The sequence below is a fragment of the Oryctolagus cuniculus genome, chromosome 8 (genome assembly GCF_964237555.1).
Source record: "Oryctolagus cuniculus chromosome 8, mOryCun1.1, whole genome shotgun sequence".
In the NCBI taxonomy this organism is placed as follows: domain Eukaryota; kingdom Metazoa; phylum Chordata; class Mammalia; order Lagomorpha; family Leporidae; genus Oryctolagus; species Oryctolagus cuniculus.
In genome coordinates, this window is record NC_091439.1 from 100,761,076 (window position 1) to 100,776,918 (window position 15,843).

At 35.2% G+C, this 15,843-nt stretch overlaps 1 protein-coding gene across 4 annotated transcripts in view; it reads left to right on the forward strand.

The window, feature by feature from the left end:
• TECRL (trans-2,3-enoyl-CoA reductase like) overlaps positions 1–15,843 on the forward strand; it is a 69,984-nt gene that overhangs the window by 13,926 nt on the left and 40,215 nt on the right. The window lies entirely within an intron of this gene.

Genomic DNA, 15,843 nt, shown 5'->3' on the forward strand with positions numbered 1-15,843 from the left:
CTCTATAGATTCTTTGTTAAATAAATAATTTGCAAATATTCTCTTCCATGTGTGTGTTGTCTCTTTACTCGGTTGTTTGCTCCCCCTGATGTACAGAAGCTTCTTAATTTAACATAATCCCAGTAGTCCATTTTTAGATTTGTTTCTAGATCTTTGGAAAGGTTATCCAAAACATTGTTTCATAAGTTAATATCCAATGTATGTCCCCACGTTTTCTTCTAGTTTTTTTTTTTTTTTTTTTCAAATTGTCAGGTTTCACATTTACATCTTTGACACATTTTTGAGTTGATTTTGGTGGGGGGGGGTTAGGAAGTGAGTCAAACGTCAATGTTTGTCATATGAAAAAATGTTTTTTAAACTTTTATTTAATTAATGTAAATTTCCAAAGTACAGCTTATGGATTACAATGGCTTCCACCCTCCATAACTGCCCTCCCACCCGCAACCCTCCACTCTCCCATTCCCTCTCCCCTTCCACTCACATCAAGATTCATTTTCAATTCTCTTTATATACAGAAGATCAATTTAGTATATATTAAGTAAAGATTTCAACAGTTTGCATCCACACAGAAACACAAAGTGAAAAATACTGTCTGAGTACTAGCTATAGCATTGATTCGCATAGTACAACACATTAAGGACAGAAATCCTACATAAGGAGTAAGTGCACAATGACTCCTGTTGTTGACTTAACAAGTTGACACTCTTGTTCATGGCATCAGTAATCACCCTAGGCTCTTGTCATGAGCTGCCAAGGCTATGGAAGCCTTTTGAGTTTGCTGACTCTGATCATATTTAGACAAGGTCATAGTCAAAGTGGAAGTTCTCTCCTCCCTTCAGAGAAAGGTACCTCCATCTTTGATGACCTGTTCTTTACACTGGGATCTCACGCTCAGAGATCTTCCATTTAGGTCATTTTTCACAGTACCCTGTATTGGAGAGAATGTCATTTTTCCCAGGTACACGTTTGTCATCCTTTGTTAAGGACCAGTTGATTGTGGATGTGGAGATTCATTTCTGGAATCTATTTTTTCCATTAGTCTAAGTATTTTTTCTGCCAATATTATGTTGTTTTGGTTACAAAAGCTCAACAAGTATGTGATGAAATATGATATCGTGATGCTCTGATTTTATTTTTTGTTTTAGATTTCTTTGGCTACTCAAGCTCTTGGTAGACAATGTTGAGCAGAAAGTGCAGAGATTTCCTATATACTTACAGCCCCACCCAAGTGTAGCCTAACCCTTTATAAACAACTGGAGTAGTCCCTTTAAACAATTGCTGTACCTACATGGACACATCATAGTAATGTGACTCCCACCATTTGCATTGAGATGCATATGATTTGTTTGTTTTTATTTGTTAAATTTTAATTTGCAATTAGGTTTCAATGTGATTTGTAGATACAATTCTCTAAGAACATAATGATATTCTCTCCCTCTCCCATCCTTATTCCACAAAGAGAATGGTGAGCAAATATTTGGAAGCAATAGTTAAGAGCACAATGTCTATTAATATGCTCTTTGGCACACAGTAAAGTGAGTTTGTCATAAAGAAAAAAATAGTTGAAGATGAACAGCAATTTTATATTAAAGTAGGACAATGAAGGGATTTTTGAAGTGGGAATTAGATGATTAGTGAGATTTTGCAGATGACAGAGAATGGGTGCCATAAAGTATATTGGAGAAGTCTGAGAAGGCATGGAGAGTTGACAAATCAGTCCTGATTAATGGTTGTACAAAGCAAAATTGGAAAAGGTATCACTGAACTAGTGCATAGTCTAGGCAACTTGGACAGCTCATGGTGTCCAGGAAGAATGAGAACATCAGCACGCTGATCCATCCTGATTCCTTTGATTATAGTAAATAGTTAAGTAAGCAAACTATTGGTCATAAACTTTAACAAGTGAGGATACCATAACCATTTTTTTTCTCTCTGAATATTCTTTATCCTGCCCCCATAATTCCTGTTTTGTTCCTTGAGTCATATTGGGATATGGACTCATTGCTTTTTGCTCCTTATTTTCTTCCTCTCTTTATATTACAATTATAAGTGTTTCTAGGGTTTAAATGTTTTCCATTTTTGGAATCACTTCCTACAGAAACCCTCTCTGCAGTTGTTGATTATGCAGTGTTTTAGCACCCTATTCCTATTTGAGCACTGTGTGTTAGCAGACTCCCATACAGATACATTTTCTTTTCAAGATCAGCTAGATTCTGTATGCTGATTGTGCTTGTTTGAGTGTTAAACCTATTAGCTTTTATTAAATATGGGAAAGAAACACATCTATTTTTAGATACACAAACACAATCACACATTTCATATTAAATCATTAAATATCTTACTAACATTTTTGATTTAATTTTGGCTTGACTGTTTATATAGGTGGTATTTGCAGATTTCAAAAAAATGATCACATAAAGATAGTTAATTCAGTTATAATGAAGTACTGTAATGATTGAATCAATCATGATTCACAAATATGAAATTAGCATCTAGTATTTTTAGTGCATCATGGATTTTAGATAATATTTAATTTTCTTATGAAAATGGAAAGGAACTCATGGACCTGACCTTTTGTTCATGTCTTTTTTTAAGTTTTTGTTTAATGAAAACTATTTTCATAGGTACAACTTTAGAATTATAGTCATTTTCTCCTCCATACCCACCCTCCTAGACCCATTCATGTCCCACCACCTACTCCCTCTCTCATCATTCTTTCATTAAGATTAATTATTAATTAATTTTCATATACAGAAGACCAACTCTATACTAAGCAATGATTTCAACAATTTGCGCACACACAGACACACAATGTAAAAAAGTATTGTTTGAGAACAAGTTTTGTAGTTAATTCTCATAGTACAACTCATTAAGAACAGAGGTCCTACATGGGGAGTAAGTGAGCAGTGATTTCTGTTGTTAATTTAATAATTAACATTTTTCTTTATGACATCAGTGATCACCTGAGGCTCTTGCCATGAGCTGCCAATGCTATGAAAACCTTTTGTGACCACAAACTCTGTCAGTATTTAGACAAGGCCATAAACAATGTGGGATTTCTCTCCTCCTTTCATAGAAAAGTACATTCTTCATTGATGCTCCTTCCTTCCACTGCAATCTCATGCACAAAGATCCTACATGTAGGTTTTTTTTGCCACAGTGCCTTGGATTTCCATGCCTGAATTGCTCTCATGGGCTTTTCAGCCACATATGAATGACTTAAGTGCTTATTCTGAGGTCAGAGTGTTATTTAAAGTGCTTTTCATCCTATGAGTCTGCTGTGTGGACTGCTTTCCATGTTGGACATTCCCTCTTTTTTAATTCTGTCTATTATTATTACAATTTGATGCTATTTATATGTTCACATTAACAGTTAATATGATCAATTTAACAATTAAGATAGCATTTTAGAGCTTTACAGTTACAAATTTCTTCCTCCCTCCTTTTTCCCGCTCTTATTTTTACTGATATCTATTTTAAATTGACTTTATACATACACATACAAATGAATAACTCTGTTAAGAGTTAACATAGAGTATGAAAAGAAGAAAAAATAAAAAATAAAAATAAAAACTGTTTCTTGACAGTCAAACCAAGGGATCTTCAAGTCATTGTTTCTCAAAGTGTCAATTTCACTTCTATAGCTTTCACTTTAGGTTCACTATTAGTTCTCACAGATCAGGGGGAGTGCATAGTATTTGTCCCCTTGGGAATGGCTTATTTCACCAAGTATGAAGTTTTCCAGATAAGTCCATTTGGTTGCAAATGACTAGATTTCATTATTTACTGCTGTATATTATTCCACAGCGTACATATCCCATAATTTCTTTATCCAATTCTTTGGTTGATAGGCATTTAGGCTGATTACATGTCTTAGCTATTGTGAATAGATCTGAAATAAACATGGAGGTGCAGATTGCTCTTTTGTATACTGATCTCATTTCCCTTGGGTAAATTCTAAGGAGTGGGATGACTGGGTCATATGGTAGGTCTATATTCAGATTTTTGAGGTATCTCCATACTGTCTTCTATAGTGGCTTTACCAGTTTACATTCCCACTTACAGTGGATTAGGGTACCCTTTTCCCCACATCTTCTTAACCATTTGTTGTTGATTTCTCTATGAGAGCCATTCTAACTGGAGTGAGATGAAACCTTTGTAGTTTTGATTTGCATTTCTCTGAGAGCTCATGATCCTAAACATTTTTTAATGTGCCTTTTGGCCATTTGGATTTCCTCTTTTGAAAAAGGTCTATTTAAGTCTTTTGCCCATCTCTTAACTGGGTTTTGTTTTGTTGTTGTGGAGATTCTTAACCTCTTTGTAGATTCTGGTTATTTTTTTTTAACTTTTATTTAATGAATATAAATTTCCAAAGTACGATTTATGGATTACAATGGCTTCCCCCACATACCGTCCCTCCCACCCGCAACCCTCCTCTTTCCCACTCCCTCTCCCCTTCCATTCACATCAAGATTCACTTTCGATTCTCTTTATATACAGAAGATCAGTTTAGCATACATTAAGTAAAGATTTCAACAGTTTGCTCCCACACAGAAACATAAAGTGAAAAATACTGTTTGAGTACTACTTATAGCATTAAATTCCAATGTACAGCACAGTAAGGACAGAGATCCTACATGAGGAGTAAGTGCACAGTGACTCCTGTTGTTGACTTAACAAATTGACACTCTTGTTTATGCCATCAGTAATCACCCTAGGCTCTTGTCATGAGCTGCCAAGGCTATGGAAGCCCCCTGAGTTCACTGACTGTGATCATATTTTGACAAGGCCATGGTCAAAGTGGAAGGTCTCTCCTCCCTTCAGAGAAAGGTACCTCATTCTTTGATGACCCATTCTTTCCACTGGGATCTCACTCACGGAGATCTTTCAGTTAGGTGTTTTTTGTTTGTTTTTTTTTTTTTTGTTTGTTTGTTTGTTTTTTTTTTTCCCCCAGATGTCTTGGCTTTCCATGCCTTAAATACTCATGGGCTTTTCAGCCTATCCGCATGCCTTAAGGGCTGATTCTGAGGCCAGAGTGCTGTTTAGGACATCTGCCATTCTATGGGTCTGCTGTGTATCTCACTTCCCATGTTGGATCGTTCTCTCCCCTTTTTTCTTCTATCAGCTAGTATTTGCAGACACTATTCTTGTTTATGTGATCCCTTTGGTCCTTAGTCCTATCATTATGATCAATTGTGAACAGAAATTGATCACTGGGACTAGTGAGATGGCATAGATTCTGGTTATTAATCCTTTATCAGTAGCATAGTTTGCAAATATTTTCTCCCATTCTGTTGCTTGCCTCTTCACCTTCCTGACTTTCTTTTGACATACAGAAGCTCCTCAATTTGAAGTAAACCCTGGTTAATTTTTGCTTTGATTGCCAATGCCTTTGGGTCTTTTCTAGGAATTCTTTGCATGTGCCAATGTCTTGCAGGGTTTCTCCAATGTTTCAATTAATTTGATTGTGTCAGTTCACAGATTTAGATTTTTAATCCATGTTGAGCGGATTTTTGTGTATGGTGTAAGGTAGTGGTCTTTCTTCATACTGTTACATGTGGAAATCCATTTTTCCCATAACTGTTTGTTGAAGAATCTATCCTTGGTCCATAGATTGATTTTGGCTCCTTGGTCAAATATGAATTGATTGTAGATGCTTGAATTGATTTCTAGGATTTCTATTCTGTTTTATTTGTTTATCTAGCTGTTTGCAACAAGTATCAGGCAGTTTTGATTATAACTGCTTTGGAGAATCTCTAATTTTATTGATTTGAGTCTTCTCTCTCCTTTTTTAGTTAGTTGGGCCAATGGTGTGTCAATTTTGTTTATTATTTCAAAAAAAAAAAAAACTACCTCTTCATTTTGCTGATCTTTTGTATTATTTTTATTTTTATTTTGTTGATTTCTTCTCTAATTTTATTATTTATTTTCTTCTACAAGTTTTGGTTTGGTTTTCTATTGTTTTTCTAGATCCTTGAGGTGCATAGATAATTAATTTATTTGATGTGATTCCAGTTTCTTGATGTAGGCACCAATTACTATGAATTTACTCTTAACGCTGCTTTTGCTGTATCTCACAAATTTCGGTATCTTTTATTGCCTTCTTCATTTGTTTACATAATTTTTTTGATTTCTCTTTTGATTTCTTCTATGACCCATTGTTCATTCAGAAGCATGTTGTTCATTCCCCATGTGTTTGCATATGGTGTAGAGAATCTTAAGTTGTTGATTTCTAGCTTTGTTGCATTGTGGTCTGAGTAAATGCATGATATAATTTTATTATTTTTTTTTAATTTGGTGCGGCTCACTTATCTAGCATATGGTCCATCTTAGAGAAAGTTCCATGCATTGTCGAAAGAACAAAAAGTGTACTCTGTGGCTGCAAGTTGGAAAGCTCTGTAGATATTTCCTAGGTCTCATCAGTCTATGGTGTCAAACAGCTCTGTTGTTTCCTTGTTAATTTTCTGTTAGGTTGATCTGTCCACTGGTGAAAGTGGAGTATTGAAGTCCTCCATTACTGTTGTAATTGAGTATATATCTCCCTTTAAATCCCTTAATAATTCTTTCAAATAGCCATGTACCATGTAATTAGGTGCCTATACATTTATAATAGTTACAATTTCTTGTTAAATTGATCCTTTAATCTTTATATAGTGTCCTTCTTTTAATAGTTTTTGTGTTAAAGGCTATTTTGTCTAATATTAAGATGGTCACAAAAGCTGTTTTTTGGTTTCTTTTAGCATGGATTATCTTTTCCATCCTTTCACTTTCAGATTGCATGTGTCTTTGTTGGTAAGGTATGTTTCTTGGAAGCAGCACATAGCTCAAATTTTGTTGGAAATCTATTTAGCCAATACGTTTTAAAATTGCTACTGATAACTCTTTTGCATGTCCAATTGCCATTCATTTTTGGTGATACTTAGTACTATTATTTTCTTTTAATACGCCATTTTTTCTTCTTCTCTGATTTTATTTGTTGGTAATTATGTCCTCCACTATATATGTTTTCCACTATATATCAATGAATTTTATTACTGATAACATTTTAATATGTCTCTTGATATGTATTATGTATTTTGAAACACTGTCAGCCATCATATTTTTCTTTTTTTTAAAAAGATCCATTAATTAATGGTTTTTGTTTGTGATTTACACTTTTTTTAACTTTTATTTAATGAATATAAATTTCCAAAGTACAGCTTATGGATTACAAGGGCTTCCCCCCATAACGTCCCTCCCACCCGCAACCCTCCCCTTTCCCACTCCCTCTCCCCTTCCATTCACATCAAGATTCATTTTCAATTCTCTTTATATACAGAAGATCAGTTTAGCATACAATAAGTAAATATTTCAACAGTTTGCTCCCACACAGAAAGATAAAGTGAAAATACTGTTTGAGTACTAGTTACAGCATTAAATCGCAATGTACAGCACACTAAAGACAAAGATCCTACATGAGGAGTAAGTGCACAGTGACTCCTGTTGTTGACTTAACAAGTTGACACTCTTGTTTATGCCGTCAGTAATCACCCTAGGCTCTTGTCATGAGCTGCCAAGGCTATGGAAGCCCCCTGAGTTCACTGACTGTGATCATATTTTGACAAGGCCATGGTCAAAGTGGAAGTTCTCTCCTCCCTTCACAGAAAGGTGCCTCCTTCTTTGATGTCCCATTCTTTCCACTGGGATCTCACTCGGGGAGATCTTTCAGTTAGGTGTTTTTTTGTTTGTTTGTTTGTTTGTTTTTTTCCTCAGAGTGTCTTGGCTTTCCATGCCTAAAATACTCTCATGGGCTTTTCAGCCGGATCTGCATGCCTTAAGGGCTGATTCTGAGGCCAGAGTGCTGTTTAGGACATCTGCCATTCTATGGGTCTGCTGTGTATCTCACTTCCCATGTTGGATGTTCTCTCCCTTTTTTCTTCTATCAGCTAGTATTTGCAGACACTATTCTTGTTTAGGTGATCCCTTTGGTCCTTAGTCCTATGGTTATGATCAATTGTGAACAGAAATTGACCAGTGGGACTAGTGAGATGGCATTGGTACATGCCACTTTGATGGGATTGAATTGGAATTCCCTGGTATGTTTCTAACTCTACTGTTTGAGGTAAGTCAGCTTGAGCATGTCCCGAATTGCACATCTCTTCCCTCTCTTATTCCCACTCTTATATTGAACAGTGATCATTTTCCAGTTAAGTTTCAGCACTTAAGAAGCATTGTGTTTTGATTACAGTATTCAACCAAAAGTATTAAGTAGAACAAACAAACAAACAAAAAATACTAAGAGGGGTAATATATTAAGTTGTTCATCAACAATCAGGGCATAGCCTTGGCAGCTCATGACAAGATCCTAGGGTGATTACTGATGGCATAAACAAGAGTGTCAATTTGTTAAGTCAACAACAGGAGTCACTGTGCACTTACTCCTCATGTAGGATCTTTGTCCTTAGTGTGCTGTACATTGCGATTTAATGCTGTAACTAGTACTCAAACAGTATTTTCACTTTATGCTTCTGTGTGGGAGCAAACTGTTGAAATATTTACTTATTGTATGCTAAACTGATCTTCTGTATGTAAAGAGAATCGAAAGTGAATCTTGATGTGAATGGAAGGGGAGAGGGAGTGGGAAAGGGGAGGGTTGCAGGTGGGAGGGACGTTATGGGGGGAAGCCATTGTAATCCATAAGCTGTACTTTGGAAATTTATATTCATTAAAGAAAAGTTTAAAAAAATTGTGATTTGTTTTTTTTATTAGGCTACACACAGAAAAGCTAGACTTTTACCAGAACTTCTCTTTGGGCATGAAGTTCAGTTTTTGTCTGCTTTGCCTTGTGAATCTATAAGCAGCCATTCTCAGATTCTTAATTCTCAGCTCCCTCTTCCAACACAGAAATCCCAGGAGAAATGTAAAATTATATTTCCAGTTCCTGACTAAGCTTTCTGGCTTTTACTTAGTTCACTATAGAAATCCACAGAACTAATTATCCATAAATTATATTCAACATTATTATCTAGCATTTTTATTATTTTTGGAGAATTACCATATATCCCAGAAAATTGTGTTTACCTCAGTGTGTATATCTAAAATACATGGTCATACATATTTATTACAAATCAAGGGATTCAGTACATTTTGAAAATCACCATCACATATTTTTCATGTCATCTTTCTATTTCATGCAACTATATGTTACCTACTAACACAGGCTTTATCAAACATGCCTCTTATTCAGTAAGTTCTTTCTTCTATTTCCAGTCTTGAATCATTTCTGCTTTCTTAAATTATAATGTCTCTTAAAAATGACCTTGTGCAATTATTTTTATGTTATAATGAGTTCTAGACTATTTTGTAAAACTCTAGATAATGATCTTATCATGCAGATGATAATAGTTCATCGGTTGTACGTAAGTTGACATTGAATATACTGTATAAGATTGTACTGTATTTCTATTTATACATAATCAAGAAGACATGGGCAAATAGTCATGCATTTGATAACCCATTAATGAGTCTCTGGGAGACTCCACAGTGAGTCTCCACAGAATAGTTGTCAGTGAGCAAATGATTTAAAAATCTATAATTTTTTCCATTTGTATTTGCTACCAAAATGTCTACATTTAAATACCTTAATGTTTTTATCAAGATACAATAAGATTTTTAAATTCAAGTCAGTTAAGATTGTGATAAATGATAATTGGCAACATGTATTGTCCTTCAATTATTATCATTTTTATTTTTTATCTTTGCCTTTGCACTTACCCACTGAAAGCACTTATAAAACAATATGGTAGATTACAACTTGTGGTTAAAGGGTCTTAGTCATTGCATCATTGGCTTAATTTAGAGAAATGATCATTTCAAACTTGATCCTGCTTTTTCATTGATAAAATATATGAATACTAGCAGATACAGTCTACTAATAGCATGAATATTCTATGATTTAAACGTATCTTTGTTTATGCTTATCATGCCAATCATTTCTTATAATCTAATCTATCTCTACTAATGATTAAATTTATATATATATTTTTTAAACTTTTATTTAATGAATATAAATATCCAAAGTACAGCTTATGGATTGCAATGACTTCCCCCCATAACGTCCCTCCCACCTGCAACCCTCCCCTTTCCCACTCCCTCTCCCCTTCCAGTCACATCAAGATTCACTTTCGATTCTCTTTATATACAGAAGATCAGTTTAGCATACATTAAGTAAAGATTTCAACAGTTTGCTGCCACACAGAAACATAAAGTGAAAAATACTGTTTGAGTACTACTTATAGCATTAAATCTCAATGTACAGCACACTAAAGACAAAGATTCTACATGAGGAGTAAGTGCACAGTGACTCCTGTTGTTGACTTAACAAATTGACACTCTTGTTTATGCCATCAGTAATCTCCCTAGGCTCTTGTCATGAGTTGCCAAGGCTATGGAAGCCTTTTGAGTTTGCTGACTCTGATCATATTTAGACAAGGCCATGGTCAAAGTGGAAGTTCTCTCCTCCCTTCAGAGAAAGTTACCTCCTTCTTTGATGACCCATTCTTTCCACTGGGATCTCACTCGCGGAGATCTTTCAGTTGGGTGTTTTTTTTTTTTTTTTTTTTTTTTTTTTTCCTCAGAGTGTCTTGGCTTTCCATGCCTGAAATAGTCTCATGTGCATTTCAGCCGGATCTGCATGCCTTAAGGGCTGATTCTGAGGCCAGAGTGCTGTTTAGGACATCTGCCATTCTATGGGTCTGCTGTGTATCTCACTTCCCATGTTGGATGTTCTCTCCCTTTTTTCTTCTATCAGCTAGTATTTGCAGACACTATTCTTGTTTAGGTGATCCCTTTGGTCCTTAGTCCTATGGTTATGATCAATTGTGAACAGAAATTGACCAGTGGGACTAGTGAGATGGCATTGGTACATGCCACTTTGATGGGATTGAATTGGAATTCCCTGGTATGTTTCTAACTCTACTGTTTGAGGTAAGTCAGCTTGAGCATGTCCCGAATTGCACATCTCTTCCCTCTCTTATTCCCACTCTTATATTGAACAGTGATCACTTTTCAGTTAAGTTTCAGCACTTAAGAAGAACTGTGTATTGATTACAGTATTCAACCAAAAGTATTAAGTAGATCAAACAAAAAAAATACTAAGAGGGATAACATATCAAGTTGCTCATCAACAATCTGGGTGAGGGCTGATCAAGTCACCGTTTCTCATAGTGTTCATTTCACTTTAACAGGTTTCCTTTTTGGTGCTCAGTTAGTTGTCACCTATCAAGGAGAACAAGTGGTATTTGTCCCTTTGAGATTGGCTTATTTCACTCAGCATAATGTTTTCCAAATTCCTAACAGTGAATTAAGCCTGTCCCTATGGGACAAATATCATATGTTCTCCCTGATCGGCGACAACTAACTGAGCACCAAAGGGGAAACTTGTTGAAATGAAATGGACACTATGAGAAACAGTGACTTGATCAGCTCTTGTCCTGATGGTTGATGTACAATGTAATACTTTATCCATTTTAGTATTTTTTTTTGTTCTAGTACCATTGGTTGAATTCTGTAATTAACACACAATTATTCTTAGGTGTTTAAATTTTAACTAAATTTATATTAAGATGACTATAGCTGGTGAAAAGCTTTGGGGTATTAATTACTGAATAATTGGAATAATTTTTGAAAGGGATATACAGCTTGAATTTTTTCAGTTCACCTTCACATCAAATATAGGAATCTATGTTCCATTATCCTTTTAATGTACACGTTCCACATATTTGTGAGAGACAATCAATTACTAACTACTATTAATTTTAATTAAATTCTTGCCGTGTACAAAAATCTTCTGCATACTAATTAACCCTAAGACTATCCTATGGTATAATCCTGTGTAGATTCCTTTATGTATAAAATGGCTTTCATAGTCTCCTAAATCTCTTTTTCTTTTGATACACACTGTTCCAGAATCATTACATGAAAAGTAACATTTCAAGACCAATCATGTTTGACATTTTCTATGATTATCCTCTTACCTGTTATCTTTCTTTTAAAGTTTTGGGTATAAAAGTGTATGCAAAACTTAGATCTTGTTTCATTAAGTTTAAGTACAAGAAGATTTTTGCTACCTTTTTCCAGAAAATCAATTTCTTTGTTTCATCTCATGCATGTAGTTCCTTTAATTTGCTCACATTACAGTCTTGGTTTATTTGTTTAGCTTAGAACACGATTAGGGCATGGATGCCCTTGGAAATGTACCTGATAACTATCATGCTTATAATTGGCTTTCAATGAAAATTGTGGCTATTTTTGGGTCATTTTAGAAAGATATTTTAGATGAAATCAAGTTCCTTTCATAAGCTGATGAGTTTTTTTTAACTAAATGTTTCCTCTAAGGATTTTTTGTGATCTGCACTCTGTGATTATAGCATATAATCAATATCATTAACGTCACAATCATTACTGATATTTTCTTTGATAAGACAAAACGGTACTGAAATTTAGATGAACTATTTTTGCTCAGGCATTTTCCATGAATACTTGTTCATCAGCTATTTGGTATCCTCTCTTTACTCATTTTTATATAGCGAATGCCATTTAAAGACTTTAAATTACTATACGCTCTGCACATCCTTTATATTAGGCTTTATTTTACTATACTATACTTTATTTATTAAGGTCCAGCTATTCATTTATTTACATACATTATTTCTATAGTCTTTATCTTTTAAAATGAAGCTACAGTGTTATAAATGCTTACATGTCCTTATGTATTATTTAATCCTCTCCTAATAGTATGTTGTGGATGATTTCTTTATTTAAATAAGTATATTTGAATATAGCAAGTTATTAATTATTTAAAATGCTATTATATGGTGATAGGAACATTTCCAAGTACCAAGGAAAGAAGTCCAAGTTTCTGTTAGAATAAGATACCATGTACTCAGATCAAGGTCAACATCTTTGATGATATCAGTTGTTTCTAGGATCCTTGGGACTACTACATAGTCATTTATCAGCTGTGTTCTAGTGTCCATCTTCCTTGGTATAAGCAAGATTTTCAAAATTCAGAACTGCTAAGATTCCTTATATAGTAGATGGCCTTTATTCTTTATAAACCATTTTTTCTACTGCACATTTCCCAGTCCAATCCCACCTCACACCAACAAACTACTCAATATGCTAGTATTCACTCACAGTTTACAGACAGCTTACTTTGCTTCAAATGATAGAGTCAGTTTTGCTTTGGCATCTACCCCATTGAAAACATCACAAGTGTTATTGAAAATGATACCTTAAATTATTATTATTAAAATAGAATCTGACAGCTCATATGCATAAACATCATATCTACCCAATCATTTTTTGTCAAATATAAATGGCTTCTCATAAGGTTGTATTTTGCCCAGTATCTGTAGTTTATTCACAAACTCAATTAAAACTGTGGAGGGTTCTGTTGCATTCACTTTCATCCTAGCTTCTTTGACAGCAGAGTTTCACTGTGAGTAGAAAAGTTATTTTTAAATACTTTCAAAAAATAATCTTTTTTTAAAGATTTATTTATTTGTTTGAAAGTCAGAGTTACACAGAGGGAGGAGAGGCAGAGAGAGAGAGAGTGACAAAGCAAGAGAGTGAGAGAATGATGGAGCAAGTGAGCGAGAGAGTTTTCCTCCACTGGTTCACTCCCCAATTGGCCGCGAACGACTGGAGCTGTGTCGATTGGAAGCCAGGAGCCGGGAGCTTCTTCTGGGTCTCCCACGCAGGTGCAGGGACCCAAGGACTTCAACAAATAATCTTAACACACATTCAGAAGCAAAAAATGGCCTATAAATAACAGAAATTTTATAAGTAAATAAAAATATGTCTTTATCTGGATATTTTCTTTAAAATAAAGTTAAATGATTCTGTCCTGTAATTTGCTATACTCTTCTTCAGCTTTGCTTAGAAATAATACTGAATAGCTTTAAATTATTATAATTATTATCCTATGAGTTATTTTCCATGATAATTTCTAGGCATAAGATGCCCTCTTGCAATAAATTTATGGAGAATTGTTTCAAGTTGTCAAGCTATATCACATTATCATCACTCTTGCTGACACTTGAGAGTAATGTTTTGAAAACAAAGACAGTAATTGTAGAACAGTCTTTTGAAGATGATTTTTATTATATATCATGAAAATTTGTTTAACATTGAATATCAGGTCAAGTTACTTTTATTAGAGACTTTAAAATAATGGCATATAATTTATTATAGAGGAAACAAATTATATTCTGATAACTAGGATTTTAACTAGGTCAGTGTATAATAAAGGTGCTTTGATTTTCCATGCAGATAGAATTATATACTATTCTAATTATTCTTAATAATATTCTAAAGGGAATATACTAAAGTAATCTTTCAACTATGATCTATACACTCATAGTGTTAGAAGTGAATGATACATAATATTCTGGAAAAGCGCCTTATTCCTGATGGAGAATAAAACTTTTATTTTGTAACTAAAAACATTTAATTGTGAGAGCAAGCAAGGTCCCATTGACTGCTTCACTATCCAAATGTCCAATTATTTGGAGCTGAACTGAACCCAGAACTGGGGGGATTGAATCCAGGTGCCCCATGTGGATGGCACGAACCTAATCACCTGAGCAATGACCTGGTGCCTTCCAATGTCTTTATTGGCAGGGAGCTAGAGTCAGAAATGGGAACCTGGAATCAAGTTGATATGGGGCCCAGTGTCCTGAGCATTGGACTAAATGCAGGCTGCCAGATAGCATAAATAACTCTAAGTGCCAAAATTAGACACATTTTGAATTAGATCAAAGGTCCCCAATTTATTTTATTTTGAAGATTATTTATTTATTTGAAATGCAGGGTGATATAGGTAGAAGACAGAATGTATCTGCTGGTTCACTCCTCAAATGCCAGCAACACCTGGGTCTAGGCCAAGCTAAAGTCAGGAGTACAGGAGTCTATCCCATTCTCCCACATAGATGACCAGACCCAACTATTTGTGCCACCATCCATTGGCTCCCACATGTATTAGTAACAAGTTAGGCTGCAAACAGAGATGGAACTTGATCCCAGAAATTCAGATATGTGATGTGGGCATCCCAAGTGGCAGCTTAACCCACTGTGACACAATGCCAAACCTAGGTCTCCACGTTTAAACGAATATGTCAGGATCTCCCCCTTTGGGAACTGGCCGGGTTACCACGAAGGAAGAGTGAGGAGACTGAGGAAGGTCAAGCTAAACACACTTTATTGATACTCTAGGCGACTAGGAGGAGAGATCTCTCAAGCCTACTCCTGCGGGCACTAGGCACTATGGACCGGGGAGAGAGGCTGAGCAACCTCTGGTTTACAGCATCTGAGGGTCCCCTTATACACAGTTTCTAGAGGCTAGCCCTGCCCACATTCTGACCCCCCAGTGTCCCATTATCAGGGCCACGCCAGTTTGTGGTTAGGCCGTCTAGTTAGGCCCTCCACTTTCAAATCTTACCAGCTAGGGTGGTTAGCACTCTACTTTTTTTTCAAGCTGAGCGCTACTGTGCAGTTACTTTCTTTCAAAGGGCGCTACAGTTACTTTGTTTCAAAGGGCGCTACAATTACTTTCTCCATGAATGGTTCTCTAACAATATGTTACAGCATCTTACATAAAGTGCACAAATCTTAAGTTAGACAGCTTAGTACATTTCCAAAACTGGAATGCACCTATTATACCTGTCTCGACATCAGAAAAAAAAAAAAAAAAAGAAAACAACAACAACAACAAAAAAACTCCTCAAAGCATTCTTCAAATTAATCTCAACAACTGCTGCCCAGCACCCTGCCAAAGCTAATTATTATGTCTGACACTGTATA